The following is a 24,701-nucleotide window of genomic DNA, read 5'->3' as shown; positions in this document are numbered from 1 at the left end:
AGAAGAAGAAGAAGACTAGTTATGTAAAACTGTTATGTACTACTTTACTGACTGACTCCTGCAGCTCTACAAGGTTGACTGGTGCTATGTTTAAGTTTGAGATGTCAGTCATTACAGCACGTTCGCCCCACACCTCCAGGGTCGGGGGTTTGATTCCCGCTGTGGCCCTGTGTGTGCGGAGTTTGCATGTTCTCCCCGTGCTGCGGGGGTTTCCTCCGGGTGCTCCAGTTTCCTCCCCCAGTCCAAAGACATGCATGGTAGGCTGATTGGCATGTCTAAAGTGTCTGTAGTGTATGAATGAGTGTGTGAATGTGTATGTGATTGTGCCCTGCGATGGACTGGCACCCTGTCCAGGGTGTACCCCGCCTTGTGCCCGATGCTCCCTGGGATAGGCTCCAGATTCCCCGTGACCCTGAAAGGGATAAGCGTTATAGAAGATGGATGGATGTCAGTCATTACCTTTTGAGGGATTGTCAGTTAGTTACGAGGTTCAGCCCCTTTGAGAGCTCTCCCAGTCATCATATGGAGAAGCCATGCACCCAAGCAGGAAAAGCGAAGCACACACTGTCCAATAAACATCAATATATTTTTTTCTATGCAATACTTAGCCTCCCATTTACTTACTGACACCTGGTGAAGCTGTGTGTCTGGGCAGGACCCAAAACTAGGTATTAAAAGCCTGTTGTCCAATGAGCTTTAATCTTTGCTCCCATTAAAACACAGTGTACTGAATCTGAAAAACAAAACAAAACAAAAAAACCCCCACTGTGGATCAATGGAGTTCTCTCAGCAGGGCATTTACGGACTTTAAACAAGATTTTCACCCGGGCTACGATGTCCACTGAAAACAGTTTGTGATGAATGAACAGCTTGATATTGAAGTGAGGTATTTGATCATTTGATTCGCTAACATATTGAATTTCACCAAGAGTGATGAATAATACAGACACATTTCTACATTTTATATGTGAAACATTTCATTGCTGCATTTGAATGACATTTTAATGGGGAGGTTGAGCTTCCTATATAGTCTTAAAGCAGTCGCCTGTGGTATGCATATGCGAGGCAGTGAAACTCTACTAGCTGGCAAACTGTTTTGTTATAGGAAAAAGCATTAAGCAGGTTAAACTAAATTATTTGAATTAGTATAAAGTGGTAAAGCCTAAAACACTAACTCGAGCAACATTGCTTAGACAAACTATGCAGGATCAGCTATAGCACTTTATTAAAGCTGCACTTCACGTATAGCTAGTGGTTTGGTAAGTATTAATAATTTAAAAAAATACAGTATTTAGATTAAATGTCTTATAAACTTTCAGGTGTAGCCTACACCTACCCACAATGTCTCTTGGTTACCATGGTGACAGTGCCTCAGAGTATCATGTATTCACCCTGTGTCTGTGTGGGTTTCCTGGTACTCTGGTTTTCTTCTGTCTCCCAAAATGTGTGCATGCTTGGTGCCCTGTGATGAACTGGGTGTCCCATCCAAGGTGTATTCCCATCTCATGCCCAGTGTTTCTGGGATAGGAGGGATCGATAATGAATGAATGCTTGATATAGTGTCTTTGGATGCAGACCTTTTAGTGGTACTGTATACATGGTACAAGGGTGCTAGGTGCAAGAGGAGATTCAGATGGATAATAAACTGTGCTGAATTAATGCCTAGAGTGTTAATATCTTACATCTCGACTAAATGAAATACCAAATATCTTATACGTGGTAGGCCGCAATGAAGTCTGCAACATATAAAGTGAGCTCAGTTTGTCTGTGCATGGGTGCTATAACATTGGAATCCCACAACCATGGGGCAGGAAAAAATAAAAATGCTCCATCACTTCCATGCGTTACCATGGCAACCAGGGCCTTTGCCGAGTCATGGGGGAATTCTGTTTTTTTGCACGGCTCACTTGCCAAATGAGCGAGTCAGCTCTTCAGGGGTCTGCCTCTTGCCTCTCCCCGGCAACTGGTTGCTAGGTTGCCACAGTTGCCATGCTAATGCGACATGGAGGGTTTGTGGGTATTCAGGCTCTTGAAACATTTTATCACGTTCTGGACACCAGCCTCTGCCCACAGCGTCTCCTCATTAATCACATATGTTTTACAGAGAATGATAACCATTGACTATATGTGCCATGTTAGTTCTTCTGAATGTGCCAGCTTTTTATAGCAAGTATATACCAGATTATAAATGGATTTGACGTTATATCCACCCACTGAGAGACAACAGCATGTGAAGATATTGGAGTTTTTTCCATGGCAATAAGAAAAGGAAGACAGCTGTTCTGGGAGTAGCTCAAAAACAGTGAATACCATAAATTGTCATATTGACATTCATTTCCTTCCACAGATGAAGACATAAAATAACAGTGTGGTGTAATGACATTTGCAGCAGGGCCAAGTGACAGCGATGTTTGTCACCTGCCAAACCGTGAATGTGGACAACTAGTAGAATTTCCTGAGAGACTGCCTGCTAGTTGTAAGCCACAATACACAGCGTATATACTCGATAATACATAATATTATCTATAGGAAAGAGTGATGGATGGCTTGGATCAAAAGGCCACTGCACCAGGAAAATCAGGGGCCTCATTTATCAACATTGTGTTAAAAACGTTCTAAATTGTTTCTTGTGGATAAGATTGTGGGTTCTCATATGCACAATTAAACTGGGATTTATCCAAAGTGCTTACAAAGTTCATACACCTAAGTTTAAGCAGTGAAACTCCAGGCTCCAGGTTCCCCGTGACCCTGAAATGGATAAGCGGTATAGAATATGGATGGATGGATGGATGGATGGAAGCAAAGAATTTGATTATGCTTAATAAAGTAAAGAGTTATTAAGCTGTGCTGTTTAATATTTATGTCATTTTCATAAAATTTATGAACATTAACAATAAATTTCATGAACATGAGCTGCATGTTCACAGAATAGAAACAGTTGGGATTTCCATCCATCCATCCATCAATTTTCCATAGCGCTTATCCTACACAGGTTTGGGGGGAGCCTGGAGCCTATCCCAGGGAATTTGGGGCACAAGACAGGGGACACTCTGGACAAGGGGCCAACCCATCGCAGAGCACAAATGCATACACATTCTCACACTACGGACAGTTTGGAAAGACCAATCAGCCTACAACACATGTCTTTGAACTGAGGAAGGAAACCGGAGTACCCGGAGAAAACCCCCAACACACGGGGAGAACCAAGAGAAACTATGGCATCCAGCACTGTGTGAATAATGCTACTCAATGGTGGTTGGGAAATACCCACAATATCACTGGTTTCTCTCTGTAATCAGCCTGTAGCTCAAAATCATAGGGTTAAAAGAGCTTGAACATGCACATGCACATTTGTGTATACTTTCAGATCCCAATACACTTAGAGTCCACTGTACGCAAGTCCTCAATTTTCTTCAGGCTGTATCTGATTGTAGTCACACTTACATTTATTTGACTCTTTTTACAAAGAAACAAGAGAGTATACAATCAGTACTCAAATGTGACAGAACTAAAGATCCGAGTGCAAGATGGGAAAGTCAAAAGGAGCAATTGAACACAATAACATAATGATAGGTTATAGTTGTAAATGCTAGTACCAAGACATATTACAATTATTATTCATAAAAACTAAAAATGATATCTATTGATACACACTGATAGAGTGATAACAATAATGGTTAGCAATGATGAACATTTTTTTTATATTAAAAAGGTAAAAAGAGAACCGTGATTGAGTGTGTACGGTTTTTGGTTAATTTTCAGGTGCTCTTGGGGGAGCTGCATTGTTTCTTCAAGCTCGTGATGGAATATACAGGGCAAAAAAAAAGTTTCAGCATTATGGAAGCATGTGTAGGAAGAGTCTAGTTTTAGAGTACCATGCAGTTCTATCATTAAGGATTGTTCACTCACAGACTGAAACCAGCAGGCAGACAGGCGAAGTTCTGTTGGTTACTCTATAGGCAAGCATCAAAGACTTGAACTACAAGGGGGCAACTGGAGTGAGATGAAGAGGGGCATCATGTATACACATTTTAGTTGGTTGAAGTCTAAATGCATTGCCTCCGTGATTTACTAGAACAGTAGTGAGTTAGAACACATGAGTTGTGAGATTATGAGTTCCTGAATGAGAAATTCTGTTGCATATTCTGATAGATACAATCCACCTGTTGTTATATACCACAAACCTGCGTGATTGCCACCACAATGTGGTTTGTGTTAACTGACCATCGGCTAGCTGCCTTGAGGCATCATCCATGTCCTACATTATTAACACTGTCTCTGTACCGTGAGTTAACAAAATTGCAGAAAAGCATAGAAAGTTTGTTGAAGTAATCTACTTAATAAAATATGTCAACACAATACCAGCAACTTTAAAGCTCAAGCTGCTACATATTAAATCTGATTTAATGTACAGTGTGTAACAGAGACTTGGATTAGACCAAATGAGTACATAACTATAAATAAGAACCCCCCCACCCAGAACAGCTACATACCGCACCTTCGTCTAAGTGGCCGAGGAGGAGGCGTTGCAGCTATTTATAATGATGCTGCAGGCATTACCCAGAAATCTTCATATCTTCATACATACCTTTTATTAGCTTCATGGACATAATCACAAAAAGAAGTTTAAGCAGGCATTTTCACTCATTAATATTTATAGAACACCAGGGTCTTTTTCTGAATTTATATATGACTTCTGAGATTTCTTCTCAAATCTAGTGTTTTAAGTGGAAAAAAGCAATAATTGCAAAATTTAATATTTTTAAACTATTCATTTAAATAATCCACAAGATCCTCCGAGAACAGTTTTTGTGTCTTTAATAGGCTCAGTGGGTGTTACTAAAAATATAACTGGGCTCACCATCCATTTATCACTAACATTTGCTATCAGTACTGAAAACATAGTCACACTACCCCATTCTGAAATGATCTCAGACCACAGCCTCGTCACATTTGAACTGTGGCTTAATCATGATATATTGTGTGCACCTTGGTATAATTATTATATTCCTGTTTTAAAACAGACCACTTGAAATTTAGAACATAAATGCTGTTTGCATGGAAGTAAAGCCTTATCAATTATAAAAAAAAATAATAAAAAAAAGCTCTCACTGCTGCTAGCTCAGCATATCTCTCAGAGTATGCATATACTGTCAGACAACCCAGTATGTAACTATATAGAGGCCGGTATAACTACAGCAGTGGAAGGATTATAATTCATAACCCAACTCCAACATAATGAATTCATTTCACTGATCTCCTCACATTTTTATTTTTTTTTTAAAAAGAAAACCAATTTTAATAAATGTTAACAAATAATAAACTCATTCCTTAGCATTGGGAATGTATCGAAATCTTTCAAATTAGCAGCTGTCTAAGCCTTGATTAAGAAACCTGACCTTGACCCATGTGAATGGTTAAACTATAGGCCAATTTCAAACCTCCTGTTTGTCTCCATGATCCTAGAAAATAGTGTAATTCAGCTGCTGAGTTACATTTCATGTGAATCATGTGAGGTGGTTGCTTTCAAAGGCGGGGGGATCAATCAGGTAGATGAGTTCACTAACAAATGATGATGTTAATTCCCCTACCTGCTGGGTTCATTGAAACTGGACTGTTGAAGATTGCCTGGTCTTTTTCCAATTTTAAGCCTTCCAGAACCTCTTACCAACAACCATGCCAGTCACTGAGATCACATTTCCCCCCATTCTAACATTGCATGAATGTCATATATCAAGCAAGGAGGTAACTCTGGACTTCATGTCCCAGCAGCCACTGCACCATAGTACTGTCACATGACCACCCACACCTGTATCACATTTTTGTTTAATGAGCACTCATATATATATATATATATATATATATATATATATATATATATATATATATATATATATATATATATATATATATATATAAAATATATATATGTATGTATGTGTATATATATATATATATATATATATATATATATATATGTATGTATGTGTATATATATATATATATATATATATATATATATATATATATATATATATATATATATATATATATATGTGTGTGTATATGTATGTATATATATATATATATGTATATATGATATACGTACGTAATTGCCTAGCCATGCTTTTGTCCACGCGTCGATGTTTAGTTTTGCCACAGTATTTGCCTCGTGTTATCGTGTCTTTGTTTTTTTGGCTGTTTGTTTATTAAATGTTTGAAATCTGCGATTGCTTTCGCTTCTACCTTTGAACCATGACAATGAATGAGCTGGTGTACAGGTGTTCCTAATAAAATTGCTGGGGACTGCCTGTACACACAGGTCAGAATGACTATGGTAAGTATAATTACCACTCTTTACAATGATAATGAGCAGAAAAGCATCTCAGAACAAACAGTGTGTTAAACCTTGAGGCAGAAGAGCTACAACAGTAGAGGACCACATCAAATTCCATTCCTGTCAGCCAAGAGCAGAAATCTGAGGCTGAATGTTGGAAAATAGACCAATCGATGTTTTTCCTCATCTTCAATTATATTAAATAGTGGAACTTCTGTATTTGACCCAATAAGCAGATGAACAGGAAGTTTGGGAAATGTGCCATTGCAAAATCTGAATATTACTGCATAAATCAGCTATTTACTTTCAGCCTACTTATGCTGTTTTTCCAAAAAAAAAAAAAAAAGTTTCAACTAGGCATTCAGTAGGTGCAGCTAGACAGAAGCTGTCTGAATGAGTAATCTTTCTCAGGGCCAAGTGGATACATTCACTCGTGTGATACCCAACAGCCTGGACAGCCATGATTAAGTGATTACCTTATTTTGTCTGTGACAACCAGAGGATTTAATTTCTGAGCTCTAGATAAGCAGGGAGGGGGAAAAAATTCCTGGTACTTATTAATGAGAGAGGAGCTAATGGTTTGTATCACAAGGGGGACTGGATGAACAGATGGACTGAATGAATTATGTAACTCATAATCTTCACTAAGTTAATAGTGCATTTTCTCTGACAGCTGAAGTCTCTTACTGCTAGTTTGGTACCACGTATTCGTTCGTTTTATGAACCCAAAAAGGGCAGTGTCTGTGTTTTTCATGGCAATCTGTGGCTTCATCAAGCAGTTTCAGTTCTTCAAAAAAGACAGCAGAGGTCGCAAAGCATTTGAATGCTTTTTATTGACTGTGACACTAAACAGAGTACATTTTTATTTTTTAGTATAAATGCATTTCATTTGTAGTCAAAACTGGTGAGACATCTTAGCTCTTGCTACTAATGAAACCATGGCAACTGGTGGTAAATTAAAGAGTGCTATGGCCGCTACTAACTAGCAAAAAAAAAAAAAATCCCCCAAACAAGTCAGTATTTCATCAGTCCCTCCAGGATTTTGATCGCAGAAATTAAAAAAAGATCAAGCCTACTCAGCGATCTTGCAGATCTTCAGCAGATTTGGGCCAAGACGAGTCATATGATGTCATCACAATGCGCATTCAGCCAAAGCCTTCTTCGATTCATGTGCGTTGAACATGAGTACAGCTACAAGGTCTCATTTACCAACAGACATCTCTGTGAAAGATTGTTCAAGACAATTTCGTGGAATTGAAATTTCGCCAATTCAACTACTTTTCTGCAAAAAAAAGCACAAAAAACATCATGAAGTTGCATTACAAATTTTGAAGAAAAAAAACACAACAAAAATCAAGCAATTTTTGCCATAACCATCCCAAAAAAACTGTATTGAGTACTGTACTGAAACTAGACACTGAGGATTCAATTTTACTGACTAGTGACTAGCACCTCCAGGGTTGGGAGTTTGATTCCACCTCCTCTGTGCATGGAATTTGGATGTTTTCCATGTGCTTTCCTCCGGGTACTCTGGCATGTCCAAATTGTCCATAGTGTATGGATAATGATGAGTCTTTATTGACCACATACACATTACAGCACAGTGAAATTGTTTTCTTCGCATACTCCGGCATGTTAGGAGGTTGGGGTGAGAGTCCAGGGTCAGCGCCCCCTGGAGCACAGAGGGTTAAGGGCTCAAGGGCCCAACTGTGGCAGCTTGGCAGTGCTGGGGCTTGAACCCCTGACCTTAGTGTCCTTGGTGGCTTAACCACCAAGCCACCACTCAAGCCCTCATGGTTGTGTGAGTATGATTGTGCCCCGTGATGGGTTGGCACCCTATCCAGGATTATGCCCCAAGTCTCCAGGGATAGGCTCCAGGATTCCAGGACTCTTATGTAGGGTAAGCGGAACAGGAAATGGATGGATATTGTCTAAGTGCTGTTTTAATCGGTTACTAGTTAACAGTGTTAAAAACACTGGTGATCAGAGATTAAATAAACACATTTGAATGAAAATAGACAGAGATCAGAGTTTAGTGTTTTTTGATTTGACCGAATGGGCTACAGCTTTTCTGTTTACTGTGTATGCTATTCAGAAGAAATGCAGAATGAACCCAGCTGAGCATTATGGGCTTGAAACAAACAAACAAAATTAACAAATACAATAAATTATAAATCACTAATGCAGCTCCTGATCTTCTTTAAGGAAGTGTGTGTGTGTGTGTGTGTATGTGTGTGTGTGTGTGTGTGTGTGTGTGTGTGTGTGTGTGTGTGTGTTTGAAAAAGAGAGAGAGAGAGAGAGAGATCATTTGCCTCAATATTATTTACAAATAACAAATGCCCTTATCAACAGTGACTTATATAGATTATTATTATTATTATTATTATTATTATTATTATTATTATTAGTAGTAGTAGTAGTAGTAGTAGTAGTGTTATCAGTGAGACCTCAGGATATAAAGTATTGATTAATCATGATACATGGTGTCCCAAAAGTCTCCATACATAGGATACTATGACTGCCAGCATCACATCGGTTGTGCCTTCTTCAGTGGACGTCCACTTCTCAGTTGGTCCTCAACACTACACTTGTGTTCGCCTGTTAAAGTCCATCGCAACCCTGGCACAGCTACCCCCCCCCCCCCCCCCCGCCCCTCAAGTGATGAGAGAGATTCTTAAAGGTTATCTGACCAAAAAAAACAAAACTAAAAAAGTTAACTATGTATGAAAAATGTGCGAAGTCGTTTTGCTAAACAGTCTTAATTTCTCCCATGGATGGAGACTTTTGGGACACCCTGTAGTTTAATTGTTGACCTATTGACAGGCATTAGAGTTTAACTCTCCAGTGGCCCTTGAGCTCTAATCTCAGCACCCAGCTGCCACTGTCCATGTGTAATCACATCAAGTGCAGCTCTGAAAGCCTTCACAACAAATTGCTGATTGAGATCGACCTTGAACCCGCCCCCTCCTGCTAAAAACGCACAAGCCCCGCCCATCCGTGATGAATAATTCATGACTTTACAGTCGGTCTGGGCAGAGGTTTATGTGCCAGTGTGTGGTGCTGCGTGTTCGAGTTTTATTAATGGACCATTTATGGACCACATTAACGCACACAGACCAAACGTTTTCAAGCCACTGGAGTAGAAAGATCTGGAGGACTGATTGTAAATCGAAGTAGGTTTTGTGCAGATGACAGTGTAGCCTTTCTGTGTCCGGAGCTGAAAACGACGAGGAAGAGCATAAATACAGTAAAGAAAGACTGGTGCAGCAAGGACGATTAGGAAGTAAAAATAACACAGGAAAGGTAGGTGATACCCCATGCACACGCACACATACACGCACACGCACACATACACGCACACATACACGCACAAGCATACGTCTGAAACACTGTCAGCGTGGGTCAAGGTGGGATGACAACAAAAAGCAAAAGCCGATGTGAATCTATGACAAACCACAGATGTTTTTGCAGTGAATGTGAGGAAATGAATCTGCTTTCACCGTCTTATCTCAACATATACCGAGGCATTTCCCCGGTGAGTTATTATCAAGGATTAACGTCTAATAAATTCATTTTTTCAGAGTTGGAATTGCTGTGAATGACGAGCTCTACCTGCAGGAGACTGTGCTGTTGAAATATGCTGCTTGTTTATAAAATTGAACAGGTGAATGTAAACACCTGGTAAACATCCGTTTGGCTCCCTGAATTTATCAGGAAATTCAATAACAAGCACGATATTATATATATATATATATATATATATATATATATATATATATATATATATATATATATATATATATATATATATATATATTACACAGACATACACACACAGTTTGGAAATGAAATAATCATTGTGGAGGTTCTGTAATCATTGATCAATAATCATTGTGAAGGACGGTAAAGTAATGTGTCTGCCTTGTTAAAGGAAATGTATTTATTTATTTGGGTCTTTAAAATCTGAGTGGTCAAATGAAATACCAATTAAAACCAACTTTTCACACATCTATTAACATGCATGAGGAAAAAACATTACCAGTATATACACACTATTCTTTAAAAATCCAATTGATTTTCATGGTTACTAAATACATTAGGATCCGATTGATTGAGGTGGTTGGACTGCTCCTGTATGAGTTGTATGAAAATAGGGATGCCAACATTATCTTGATTCTACACTCCAGACCAATAATTAGAGATTGAGAGATGGCACTGATCTGATACTCAGGATCGTTACCAGCAAGAAAGGGTGGAGCAGGTAATGGAGACCAAAAACTACGACATTCAGTCTGATACTGTAATAAAAGATTGGAATTGCATTTGGAAAACATTTTTTTTTTTTGGATCTGGAAATGTTTACATTTTTGTGAAAATGTAAACTTTTGTTGATTTCATTATTTATACTTTACACACTTTATTATATTTGTAAGTCTAAGTGCCCTGCTGAAACAAACAAACAAACCAACAACAAACAAAAAAAATAGAAATGGTTTTAATGGATATAATGAGAATTGTATTGGTTTTAATGCAAACTGTAATGGTCCCTGTGGTTCTCTACTGGTAATTAATTGCCTTCTATTGGTGACATGTTACAGTGGGGGAAATAAGTATTGGACGCGCAAACATTTTATTCAGTAAATATATTTCCAATTAGGCTATTCACATGAAATTTTCACCAAACTTTGGTATTAACTCACAGAATCTGGATATATATAGAATTCACAACATTAAAGTCCTTAAATAAAGTTATGTATGGAATGACACAGGAAAAAAGTATTGAACATGCTAAGAATAAGCAGTTCTCCAAGGCAAGGTAAGGCAAGGAACCAGCTGAAATCCATAAGTAATTATACCCCCTATCTGTGCAAATTAATATTAGCTGCGTTAGTAAATCGATGGTCTATAAAAAGGCTTTTCGTTACCAAGGTGTCACACAAGAAACATCTCATGAAGGGTAAAAGCAAAGAGCTCTCCCAAGACCTTCGCAACCTTATTGTTGCAAAACATAATGATGGAATTGGAAACAGATGTATTTCAAAACTTCTGAATTTTCCAGTAAGCACCATTGGGGCCATTATCCACAAGTGGCAGCAACATCCATCATCAACCGGCCACGCACAGGAGCTCCTCACAAGATTTCTGACCAGGGAGTCAGAAGAATAGTCAGAAGAGTAGCCCAAGAGCCAAGGACCACTCGGAAAGCGCTCCAGAAACACTTGGAGGCAGCAGGTGCCATCGTCACAGAGAAAACAACAGGCAATGCACTCCACTGCTCACGCTCACCACGCAAGACTCCATTACTAAAGAAAAGGCATGTCGAAGCTTGTTTAAAGTTTGCTACAACTCATTTGGACAAGTGTATGAAATTCTGGGAGAGTGTAGTCTGGTCAGACGAGAGCAAAATTGAACTTTTTGGCTGTGATACTACCAACAGTGAAGTGTGGAGGTGGAAGCATCATGGTGTTGGGCTGTTTTTCATCACAGGGTACTGGCAGACTTCATATAATTGAAGGAGCGATGAATGGAGCCCTTTACCGGGAGATTCTTGAGAAGAATCTGCTGACATCCACCAGGATGATGAAGATGAGACATGGATGGACCTTCCAGCAGGACAACGATCCAAAGTATACAACAAAGATAACTCTCAATTAGTTTCAGAGAAAAAAGGTGTTAGAATGGCCCAGTCAATCACCTGATTTGAATCCAATTGAACAAGATTTAAAGACAATATGTTTAGAAGAACGGGCCAAAAATCACACCTGAATACTGCGTCCCATTAATTTCTTCATACAGGAAGTGTCTTGAAGCTTCATTACAAACAAAATCTTCTCCACTAAGTATTAAATACATTTCAGTTAACGTGTTCAATACTTTTTTCCCGTGTCATTCCACGTTATTACACATAACTTAATTTATGGACTTTAATGTTGTGAATTCTTTATATTTCTGGATTTCTTGAGTTAATACTGATGTCTGGTGAAAATTTAATGTGAATAACCTCATTGGAAATATATTTACTGAAAATTTTTTTGACTCATCCAATACTTATTTACCTCACTGTATGTCTATGATTTATCTAAGGGTTTGTAATGGTATTTGTAGTGGAAAACGTTAGAATTTCTGTGATGGTTTCTATTGTTTATTTTTTAGCAGGGTGAAGGAGTTTAACCTAATTAAATTGGCTGCAGTTTTTGTGTAAGTGAAGTCTCGATCATCTGACAGTCAAGGTTTCAGTACTGGTATCAATCAGAAAAGAAAAACTGGTATTGTGCCATCTCTAACATTAAGAGTATCATTTTAATCTAGTTCCCTTCTTCTACCGACATTCACTCCCTCACCCTCTCCATCCCTCCTTCTCTCTCACACTCCCTCTTTCTCTAACACACACACCACACCATACACATTTGTCTTGCTATACCACCATTGACATAATCATTAATGCAGCTAATTCATGACAATTAAAATTTTAAAAGCTCTTTTCTTTTACTAAAAGCTGCAGTTTTAGTAACAACAGCACCAAACACCAACAAACCAAGTAGTTTTCCTTGTGGGGACCAGCCAAATATCCCCAACGCACACACACACACCAATACCTTTCCATAATGTGTAGGTATAATATGTAGTTCAACTGTGAATGTTGTCTTTTAAGCTTTATCTATTAACACAAGTAAGGTTGGGCCTAGTTTCCATGCTCATTCCATCAAACAAACAGGAACTGCACAGGAACTGCTGCAAGGTGATAACACACACTTATTTTGTTGGGGGCATAGTCAGTGAACAATCCCTTTTTATAGTGGCATTTGGTGTTGGGTAATACAGAACACATCATGATTTGTTTTGAAATGTTTTCAGCATCACTGGTGTTTTTAATGCTTGTTTTTTGGCTTTGTTTCTGTAAATTGTTCAAATGAAACGGCCTTCCATGCGTGTTTTGGTGAATGGTGTTTGGTCTAGCTTTGATGTGGCAGACTCGGCTGGATCGCTTCGCTTTCGACAGGCGACTGCTGTTCTGAGAGATGCATGTTTCCTGTCTCTCGCTGTTTTATTTTTCCTGCCTCTGCATTATATTTTAGTCTTCTCCCTCCCACTACCTTCATCTGCCTCAAACTAAATGTTATCAGAAGGAAAAAATGGTCAGAAAATGGCAGCAGTGGAGGCAGAGGTGGGCTGCTGCCAAGTCATATTTTTTAGATGTATTGGAAATGGAAGCCGAAATAAACTGCCAATCAGAAGCCACACTCAGGGGGCGCTTTAGCTTTTTATATGCTTGGGTATATGAACTGATTTTGAAAGTCAGGGTGCAAATATGTCTTGATGTGTTTTTAGATTGCTTTGCTTTTAGAGAGAGTGTGATCGAGATCTATTTACAAAGCACAAATTGCATTGCCACACTCGACACTGTCTATTCTATTCCTTTTCTTTTTTTTTAATCTGACTTCTACTTTAATAATTAATTCCCCATAAATGTCACTGTGATTTAGAAACACCTTGAACACCACATTCCTATACAGTGCATTCAGAAAACATGCAGACCCCTTGAATTTTTTTTCATGTTGTTACGTTACAGCCTTACTCTAAAATAGATTCAATTCATGTTTTTCTCACCAATCTGCAAAAAAAAAAAAAAAAAAAAAAACTTTGCATAAACAAAATAAATTTCAAACTAAAGCATTATTCACATAAGTAATTAGACTCTTTGTTATAAGAGTTTGATCAAGGTTCACCTGTGGTAAATTTAGTTGACATGTTTTATAAAGACACGCCTTGTCAATATAAAGTCTCAAAGCTAAAAGTGCATGTCAGAATAAAATAAATGAATAAAATACACCAGCTGAAGGAATTGTGAGTGTGCAGTTCGATTAATTGCGCACAGCTACTCAATAATTGCGTGAGAGTCATTGTGTACATGACAGCACATGCAAACCTGGGTAAGGAAATAACATTTAAATGAGGTTTTTGCATGTGCTAATTGTTCTCATTAGACAATTTCAGACCTCAAAAAAAAAAAAAAGAAGTGATCTCCCAGAAGTCAAAATCTAAACATACCACATGTATGCTTAATTGCTCATCTGCTTAATTGCAATGCAGATTGTGGGCGGTGTAAGGCTTTGAAAAACTACTCAAAGCACAATATGAATGCAGAATAAGCGTGTCAACATAAGTGCATGTTCTGTTAATTTTTCATATGCTGTCTTTACTGTAGGCACGTTTACCATATTAATATTAAGTCGTTGTTTTGAAACATTATATTTACAGTCATGGGGGAAAAAGAAAGCACACCCTCCTTCAGATCCATGTTTTAATTAACTACATTTTTAATTTAGAATTTAAAAGAAGAAGAAAAAAAAATCAAGGTGTTGGAATGGCCAAGTCAAAGTCTAGACCTCAACCCCTGTGCATAAATTTAATGTCCTCAAACATCAATGAACTGACGCAATGTTGTAATTAGGTGTGGGCCAAAACTCACAAAATGATGTGAGAGACTGATAATTTCCTACAGACAATATTTACATCATCTATATCTACATATTGAAATATGTTCTGTGTTTTTTTTTTTTAATTATTTGTTTGTTTGTTTTAGGACCACACAATTGTTATTTAGACCATGATAAATAAAACTGATAGAATTGAAGGAGAATGTACGTACTTTTCCCCATGAGTATAGATATAGAGGCCTTTTAAGAAGTATTAATAACTGAATTCATGTTCTCTTTGTGTCTGGGCATATCAATGTTCTCTGGTTTCCTCCCACCTCCCAAAACCATGTTCCTGGGATAGGCCACCTCGATCCTGATCAGGATAAGGAGGTTACAGATGATCATGAATGAATGAATTAATACCATAGTGCATTTATTTGGTCTCCAAATGGTAGAACCAGGCTTCCAAAGATTTACTTCCTAGAAGTTTATTAGAAGCTTATAAAATCACACTGCTGGTGCTAATGTAATCAATTTCATTGAGATTGGCTTGTATTTTGCACTTCTAGGTAGAAATGCCCTAAATTGCATATTCATTAAGGCAAACATGCAAACTAATGTGTTATTTTGCTTATGTGAAAGATACAATTTTTCATTGAGATGCAAATCTGTAAAGCAGTGTTTTGCAGTTCACTCTCTGGTGATCACTCAGGATTCACAGTGAATTTGACCCAGGTTTCCTGTCTCTAATACATATTCTGTAGCGAAATTTAATTGGTATTACATTCATGCAACATCAAGCAGTCAAATAATGAAATGTAGGAAAAATAGAACCAAATGAAGTGTGAACATTGAGTATTCTTATTTTAAATGTCAGTTAAAACATACTGGCTGAATCTGGCCTGCTGGCTATGTAACCTTTATCAGTCCTTAAAGAGAATAGTGCTAGAGTGATATCACTTCAGATTTACAGGTGAGTGTGAGGAGCACTTTCTGACCCTCGTTACATCACAATGTTACTGTGATGATTTTATCACTTTCATTCAGTCTGATTCTTATCGCAAATAATTGTCATAGAGACTACTGTTCAGTTGGACTTCTGATCAGCGGGTCGCGAGTTCAAATCCCAGCACCGCCAAGCTGCCACTGCTGGGTTCTAGAGCAAGGCTCAGTTGTATAAAATGACTTAAATGTAAGTTTCTCTGGATAAGGGCGTCAGCCAAATGCCATACATGTAAATGTATCCTAGTCTTGAATCCTTTTAAACAGATGGTTGCAATATGAAAAGCTCACAAAGAGGTCAAAAGGACAACTCAACAGTGGAAAAGTACCTCCTAATCATGGCATCAGCTAACACAAAAACTAACACTTCCTCTTGTGATGGGGTGCCATTTCTTTTCTTTTTCATAATTGAATGGTTAGTCTTATTTGTGTTCATTTATGGCTTTCTTTTAGATTGCTTTCTTTCAAGTCATTACTATGAAATGCCCAAATTTCACATTTTACAAAACATTTTAGGCAATTGATGTATGAAAATATATGAAAATTCAGTAATTCATGGCAGTTATCAATGGAGGTTTACATTAGTGTGTCACGATTCCCCCTAGACTGTCAATACTATTTCGCCAGCCTGTTAGACCCTAAGCCAGAGGAGAAGCAATGGCTCCGATTCATGTGGTCCCGGTTCTTTGGACCGGCCCGTCAATGGGTGCAGCTCAAACTGGATAAGCACTGTCCTCTGAGCCTCAGCCTCCCTGTTCAGCTGAGGACGTCGCTCAGCCCGCCTGTTCAGCTGAGGACGTCGCTCAGCCCGCCTGTTCAGCTGAGGTCGTCGCTCAGCTCGCCTGTTCAGCTGAGGTCATCGCTCAGCCCCCCTGTTCAGCTGAGGTCGTCGCTCAGCTTTCATGCTCCGCCGAGGACTTCGCTCAGTCTGCCGGCCCTGCTGTGGTTGTCGCTCTGCCTTCAAGCTCCGCCGAGGACTTCGCTCAGCCTGCCTGCCCGGCTGTGGACGTCGCTCTGCCTTCATGCTCCGCCGAGGACGTCGCTCTGCCTTCATGCTCCGCCGAGGACGTCGCTCTGCCTTCATGCTCCACTGAGGACGTTGCTCTGCCTTCATGCTCCGCCAAGGACTTTGCTCAGCCTGCCTGCCCGGCTGTGGATGTCGCTCTGCCTTCATGCTCCGCCGAGGACGTCGCTCTGCCTTCATGCTCCGCCAAGGACATCGCTCTACCTTCATGCTCCGCCGAGGACTTTGCTCAGCCCGCCTGCCCTGCTGTGGTCGTCGCTCTGCCTTCATGCTCCGCCAAGGACTTTGCTCAGTCTGCCTGCCCGGCTGTGGATGTCGCTCTGCTTCCCTGCTACGCCGAGGACGTCGCTCCGCTGCCCTGCGCCGCCAAGAACACCGTGCAGTTTCCTGGCTCTGCCTGGGACATTCAGTCCAGGGGGCCGGGTCCGCCAATTAAATGGGATGACTCCTTTGGGGATGGGGTTCTGTCACGATTCCCCCTTGAAGCAGTGTGCTCTAAGCGCGAATGCACGAGCACCTGCTTTTCCGTTGTTGACCGTAGTGACATCTGGACACGTGTGTTTTGTTTATGTTTCTGTCTCCTCCCTGTTCTGTCATTGGCTGGGATTTCACGTGGGTCTGAATTGCTCTCAGCTGTTAGCGGTTTAGACGCTGATTATGTCCGCATATATACCGCGCGCCTCCCAGCACACAAGGCGGAAGATTCAATGTTTAGAGCTAGTTTAACGCGTATCGTAGTCATAGTCACGGTCCATGTTTAGAGTTAGTTCGCGCTGGATTATCCGCTTCCGGTCCCTCGTCATAGTTCGTTTCTTGTTTTGTTTATCGATCTAGATTCCTGCCTTGCCCCGTGTATGCCTGTTTGCCAATCGCCTGACCTCTTGCATGTTTGGGGATTACGTTTTGGATCACGTTTTGGATTTGTCTGCCTATCCCTCTTTCTAATAAACAACTGTTCATCCTGCACTTGCATCCGTCCTATCTCTGCTCCGTCACGATTCGTGACATAGTGAGTTTATCTTATACGCAAATATATACAAAACCAGGAGCTCTTGTAGGATACAAAAGTTGTTTTTTCTTTGCTGATAAATACAAAAATTTCTTACATAAATGCTCCTGCAAACAACTTACAAATAAATTTGGTTGTATCCATCTTGATAAATGAGGCCCAATGACAGTAATGGACCTTTTTTCTTGTTGACTTACATTTGTGCTGTTTTTTTTTTTTTTTTTTTTAAAAACATAAAAAGAAAACATTTTTATTTTAAATTTAGTGGAGAACACTTCAGTGACAGACATGCCTCGTTGGATTACTTTTGCATAGTGATACACAAAAGTATGTAGTGCTGACTAGACCTGATTTGTATACCTATTTAGATATGAAACAGAGTGCAGTCACTTTGTTTGTGAGGCTATTGCTGTGGCTACCCTTGCTTCTAATTTGCATGACGTTAAGCCCGCTGAACTTTATTTTGACGCCCACTTTGTTGCATCATGAGTGCTCAAAGAGCTACTGCGGAGGAAGCAAATGTTTTAATGGAGTCTAATCTCAAAAATGACCAGTTTTAATCACAATATGCTGGTTGCACATCACCTTTTTGAACAGATATTCTAAATGTTCTCATAAGAAAAGTAATCTTGCTTTATATAGAGAAATGAGTCACAGTGATGAAATGGGAGAGAAGGAATCAAGAAAACAGAGATGTAGGTTTGTGGCAGTACCACACACCACCAAAACTGAGGGGAAAGGATGCCAAAATTGTTTAAGTTCATTTTTTTTTTTTTAAGTGCACATCACAAAACTAAAAGAAGGTCGTGTTACTACTTCACAGCTCCAGGGTTCCTGTGATCCTGAGCTTGCGTTATTGTCTGCGTGGTATGTTCTCTCTGCGTTTTCTTGGATTTTCCACAAACTGTCCAGAATAAAGTGCATGTTTCTTGCATGGAGAACAAAGAAAACCACAAGCAAAATGGTTTTAACAATGGACATTTAACAAATAGACTAGACTAGACTAGAAGGGAACCCATTGTCATCTGGGTGACATGGTATAGTGTGATTATAAATAATTTCTCTTCTATAACTAACTGTATATTCTACAGTCGAAAAGTGCAGTTGTGTAAACAGGAGCCTGTGAGCTTATGAGCAACTCAAGAGTTATTTCTGAATTCATTATACTTTTAGCTTGAAGTCTATTGTGTTGAAGTTGTCAGCTGTTCAATGATGGAGACTTGAGTGCAAAACCGTGCGTAGCAGTTGCACTTCTGAGGCTATCAATGGAAGAACATCCACAGCTATCTTTATGGTTTCTATGAGGTAGCAGTGTTGAGAGAAGAAGTGTGACTGGATGACTGTTGCCGATGGAGATGAAGCTGTGTACAGTGACATGACGAGAGGGACAATAACAGTTTTCGGAAATTCACAAGTTGTTGCTAGCTGTGGTACAACCTTTCTGAAAGGTAGGATCTGAAATTAATGGATAGTAGAATCTAGCAGGGGTGGTATGGTGGTGCAGTGGGCATCAATGCTGCCTCACAGCTGCAGGGTCTCTGGTTCAATTCTGAGCATGGGTTACTGTGTGGAGTTTTGTATGTTTTCACCGTATCTGCATGGGTTTTCTCTGGGTTCTCTGGTTTCTTCCCACATCCTAAACATGGCAATAGGTGTACTGGCTACTCTAAATTGTCCCTAGATTTGAATGAATGTGTGTGCATTGGTCTGCGCAATCAACTGGTGTCCAATTCAGGGTATATTCCAGCCTTGTGCCAAGAGATCCTGGGATAGGCTCTGGATCCACAAAAGCAGTTACTGAATATAAATTAATTAATGAAAATTCTCACGGAACTGTAGATTGATCCAGCAGTATGAACATTGAGGAATTGATGGCAGCTTCTAAAATTGTAATAATGTGTTACGTAATACTTAGTAAGAATAGAAATCGAGTCAAATTTGGTCCGCTTTCCTCATGGCTGAGCCTGAAGACTCCATGACAAAGCTGTCTCAGGATTGTCAGCAGCTGTCGGTGAACTCTGTCCCAATGGTGCTAGCGTTGACTGCCGTGACCTCAGGTTTGCTGAAGTCTAAAAGCTGTGCCTGACAAGATTCACACACATTTTATGAGTTGCTTCTTCATGAAACTAAATCTGAAACAAATATATTAAGTTATTTTCTTCGGGTGTCAGTATGAATATAGATTGCCCTGGTTGCAATTAAGTTTTCATTAAAATAGTAGAGGATTTTTATTCATAAAGATAAAAGTATTTGGACAGTGAAATAAGTTTTGTTCTTTTCAATTTATATAGCGCATTGGATTGGAAATAAAATAGCGAGAAGTGCATAATACCAGCTTGAATTTTTTTGTTGGCCTGCTTTTGTCTTTCTGTCCTTTCCTCTTTCCAAGTCAATATATATTTGTATTGCATGAAGTATGTAAGAATCAACAACCGGGCAAATTAACATCATTGAAATAAAATTGGTATTGTTTAGTAATTGTTCTTTGCAGTCAATTGCTTCCTGAAGTCTGCAGCTGACCTACAAAGCAGATTTTTGCTCTATCAGGCTTCTAATACGTATAATACAGTAAGTTTAGTTTAGTTTCTGCTTCTTTGCTGGCGATTAGTTTGACTTGTTAAGAACATGTTTTTCTTTCTGGTGTTCACTTTGTGTTTGTGTCAAGCATACTTATGCACACATGATTTACTCCGAGTCACGAGCAGTTCCTATTTTATTCCGGATGTTCCTCTTTTATTCACTTTGGTACATGTTGTTCTTTTTTTTGTCCATTGGTTTGCCAGTTGTTTACATCGTGTATGCAAGTTCTCCAACCGAACATCATCTATCACTTGCAAATTTATAACAATTTGTGTTAAAGGTTTCTGGTGCTTATTTGTTGGGTGGTGCTGTATTTTTGTTATTCCTGTGAGAAATTTGCGGTTGTGTACTGCTTTTTTGTCACTCGGGAAAATTGCTAGTGCAGCTACAATTGTGTTAGTGTTTGTTCGTGCAGTGCAGTTCAGCAGTTAGTTGAATGGCATTGTGGGTAATATAGAAAAACGTTAAACCATTTTAATACAAAACTAAATGTTGGACACCATTAAACATTTTGTTGATTATAACACTGAGTATACAAATCGTTCTGGGAGGATTTGTTCATTAATCATTTTTAAAGTTGGTAAGGTAATGTCCGTACATATGAGGATGTTGCTCTGAATAGTTCTGTCCTCACTGTTCGCTTCTTTTTAGCGAATATACTTTCAATGTATATTTTCCTCAGGCAGTGTCACTGAGCGGACTTCAGTGCCAACTTGAAGTCCGCTCCAAAATGATGAGCACCTTTGGTAAAGATAGTTACAAAAAATATATTAAAAATGCCTTTGTAGTTAAATAGCTTAAGCTCATAGTGAAAATATGATCAAAACCTTTAATTCAAGTAAATTTAAATGAAGTGAATTTACAGAACCCTAGCATTTAGTACAGGAGTCTTCTCCTATAATGAGATTGAGTGAGGAATCTGAGACCTTCTTCAACTCTCCAGATCCTCCAGGGGTCTCAGTCCTCTCTCGTGGAGTCTCTTCTTTAGCTTGCTCCATGGATATTTAGTGTGGTTCAGGCCAGAGGACTGGGATGACCATGACAAAAGCTTGATTCTGTGCTCACTGAACCATTTTTTGTGGGATTTTGATATATATTTTGGTCCATTGTTCTGCTGGACGATCCAAACATGACTCAGTTATAACCTCTTGGCAGAGTCAGACAGAATTTCATTTAAATCCTTGGTAGTTCATGGAGTTCATACTGAGATGCATCCTAGCAAGGTTCCCAGAGCCTTTGAAGGAAAAACATTCCTGCAACATCACGTCCTCCACCATACTTAACAGTGTGAATTAGGTTGTTTTCTGTAGAATCATACTTTGTGGCAAATCCACCTTGAGTGTTTGGTGCCAAAAAGGTCTAGCATTTCTGACCTTCTAAGTAGATGGGTGGCTAATTGTAGATTTGTCTAATAGCGTGGCTAATTGTAGATTTGTAGACTTTGTGACCAAAAAATGATAATCATCTGCAGAATAGCATCAACTGCAGATGTGCTCCTTACTGAAATTTTGCCTCCCTAATTATCTTTCTCAAATACACGTGTTGCCTTCCAGGCAGGTTCATTTCAGCTCTGTTTTTTAAAAAGTGATTTATTTATGTATCTTTTATCAAATAATAACAATTTACACTGATCATCGTGTTCAAAAGTTTCCACCCCCCTGGCTCTCAATGTATCATCTTGCCTTCTGGACCATCAGTGAATGTTTGCACTTTTTGTAATAGTCGTGTACGAGTCCCTCAGTCGTCCTCAGTGTGAAAAGATGGATCTCAACATCATATAGCCGCTGTTATAAAGGGGTCAAATATACAGAAGATGCTGAAAAAGCAATGAATCTGCAGGACCTGGAGGATTTTTCTGAAGAACAGTAGGCAGTTTAACAGCTCAGGACAAACAAGGGACTTGTGAAGAACTCTCACAAAACATAAACACAGTCGCTGATCATCCAGGTAACGACACAAAGTATTAAGAATCAAGCGTGTGTAAACTTTTGAACTGGTTCATATGTGTAAATTCTGTTATTATTGTGTCTTGTGGACTATATGTAAACATCTCTTATGTGAAATAGCTTATTCAGAGCAGTACTAAATAAAAAACTATTTAACGATTCCCCTTATATATATATATATATATATATATATATATATATATATATATATATATATATATATATATATATATATATATATATATATATTGCAGATTCTGCAAGGCGTATGTAAACTTATGACCTCAACTGTAGAAATAAAATTATATTGCATTGTTTTGTTTAATTATATTGCAATATCCTGCAGGAAAGAAACTGGTGATGGCATAATGACTGTGCTATATTATATTGCACGTTAACATGTAAATAATGTGTTCAGTCTACAAATCTAATAACCTACTGAACTGGGGTTTGTTTCTTTAGGATTTAATAAAAACAAATGACTTGTATAACATGCAGTGAAACGACTGATATTTTTAACCATGCCACTTCTACCTTTAGGTGTATTCGACATTTAAAATACAGTCATTGTATTATGCATGTGTAGATGTATACAACCATCATCAAAGATGCAGTGCATAGTTATGTTTCCCATCGTTCATAGCATTCAGAGCTGTAGAACCTAGAATACTGGTCTCATATTTAATGGTATTCCATTATGGTTTATTCTGGAAGTGGCTGAGTGAAATGGAATCATATTTCTTTTGACCAGCATGTAGCATATGTATAAGACATTTGGTTTATTTAACACACACACACACACACACACACACACACACACACACACACACACACACACACACACACTCAAAGAGTACAATTTTCTTGTATCCTTAACTGTTTTTTCCTTTCCAAAGTACTGCTTTTCTTCATTCTTTAGCACCAACTTTTCAGTAATAGTTCTTCCCATGTAATTCAGTTACTAGTCCATATAAAATACATTTTCTCAGTCACCACGCTCATTGCCTTCTTTGATATTCCTGCGAAATGTCTGTATGCCCTTTTCAGGTATTCCGTTTGCAAGGTTTCACGTTTTAGGATCTCTTAATGTTCCATTTGATGTGAGGAAGGGGGTTGTGGGTGTCGTGTGGTGAGGAGGAACCATAATCTCCTGTGGTTTCCCTCAGGCCACTCAACCGCCCTTAAAGTGAGAGAGGCCAGCACGTCAGCATTATTCTGTAGGTAGGTGGAGAGTGCATTTTAATGCATTAGATCAATGTGATTTCATTCTAACCTCCTGATCTGGCTTCTAGTTACCTGGAGATCTGGTTAGAGGTGCAGCTGACATTATTGCTGCATTTTATATTGTATATTTCATGATGTTTTTCCACTGATCACCAGTTTTATTCAGTCAAGATCAGTCCTGAATAGGACGAGTTTCTTCTGCTACAAACTTGGAGTTCTGAGAAATCTTATATTAGCTTAGATTTTTTTTAGCTGGTGATTTTATTACATTTATTTTTATTAGATCAAGTAATCCACTTTCATATGCTTTTGTTTTTGGTGTTGGTTGAAACTATTGCTCTTCTGTACTGCAGGAACCAGGGACACTGTCTCTAAATGCTTGATATAGCAAATAGAGGACACATAGTTCTGCAATACGTAATGAGCTACTAATTGATCTCCTGCTGAATACCCCCTAGGGAAGGGAGTGTTGAAAGGGTAGAAAGAGAGATATGGGAATATTGCCCTATAAGTATGCCATGTGAGGGATCTATTAGAAATGTTAATGTCTTCTTTAACTTGACAGTAATTATTTAATTAACCCATTGAAGTGCGTGAAGATCATTAATTCCATTCATTTTAATGTTGTGGTTGCTCACATCATTATATATGTTATATGGCCAATGGTATGTGGACATCTGGCCATCACACCCAAATGTGCCCATTCCAAAACCATTAACACTGCTATTATAACCTCCACTCTTCTGGAAAGGCTTTCCGCTAGATTTGAAGCGTGGGTATGGGGATTTCTGCTTATTCAGCCACAGGAGCATTAGTGAGATCTGGCAGTGATGTGTGAAGTGAGAAGGCTTGGTGTGCAGTCGGCATTCGAGTCGACCCCAAAGGTGTTCAATGGGGTTGAGGTCAGGGCTCTGTGCAGCACACTCGAGACTTCACTTCAAACTTGGCAAACCATGTCTTCATGGAGCTCACTTTGTGCACAGGGGCATCATCATGCTGGAAAATGTTTGGACTTCTTAGTTCCCGTGAAGGGACACTGTAAAGCTACTGCATACAAAGACGTCCTATACAATTGTGTGCTTCCAGCTTTGTGGTAACAATATGAGGAAGAACCACCTATGGGTGTGATGGTCATGTGTCCAAACCCAAACTCCTGCAC

The 24,701-nt window shown here is 39.0% G+C and overlaps 1 protein-coding gene across 9 annotated transcripts in view; it reads left to right on the top strand.

Moving 5' to 3' along the window:
* Positions 1-9,326: 9,326 nt before the first annotated feature.
* The window catches only part of tanc2b (tetratricopeptide repeat, ankyrin repeat and coiled-coil containing 2b), a 210,984-nt gene continuing 195,609 nt past the window's right edge, over positions 9,327-24,701 (top strand). For 6 of the 9 annotated variants that reach the window (XM_053685064.1, XM_053685057.1, XM_053685059.1 and 3 more), the window contains exon 1: positions 9,327-9,640. The gene's annotated coding sequence lies outside the window, so the exon portion shown is untranslated. The other 3 variants (XM_053685061.1, XM_053685062.1, XM_053685060.1) reach the window with 1 other exon arrangement.

The sequence above is a fragment of the Ictalurus punctatus genome, chromosome 13 (genome assembly GCF_001660625.3).
Source record: "Ictalurus punctatus breed USDA103 chromosome 13, Coco_2.0, whole genome shotgun sequence".
NCBI classification, from domain to species: Eukaryota; Metazoa; Chordata; class Actinopteri; order Siluriformes; family Ictaluridae; genus Ictalurus; species Ictalurus punctatus.
The sequence above is the reverse complement of the archived record's forward strand: the minus strand, read 5'-3'. Positions and strand labels throughout refer to the sequence as shown.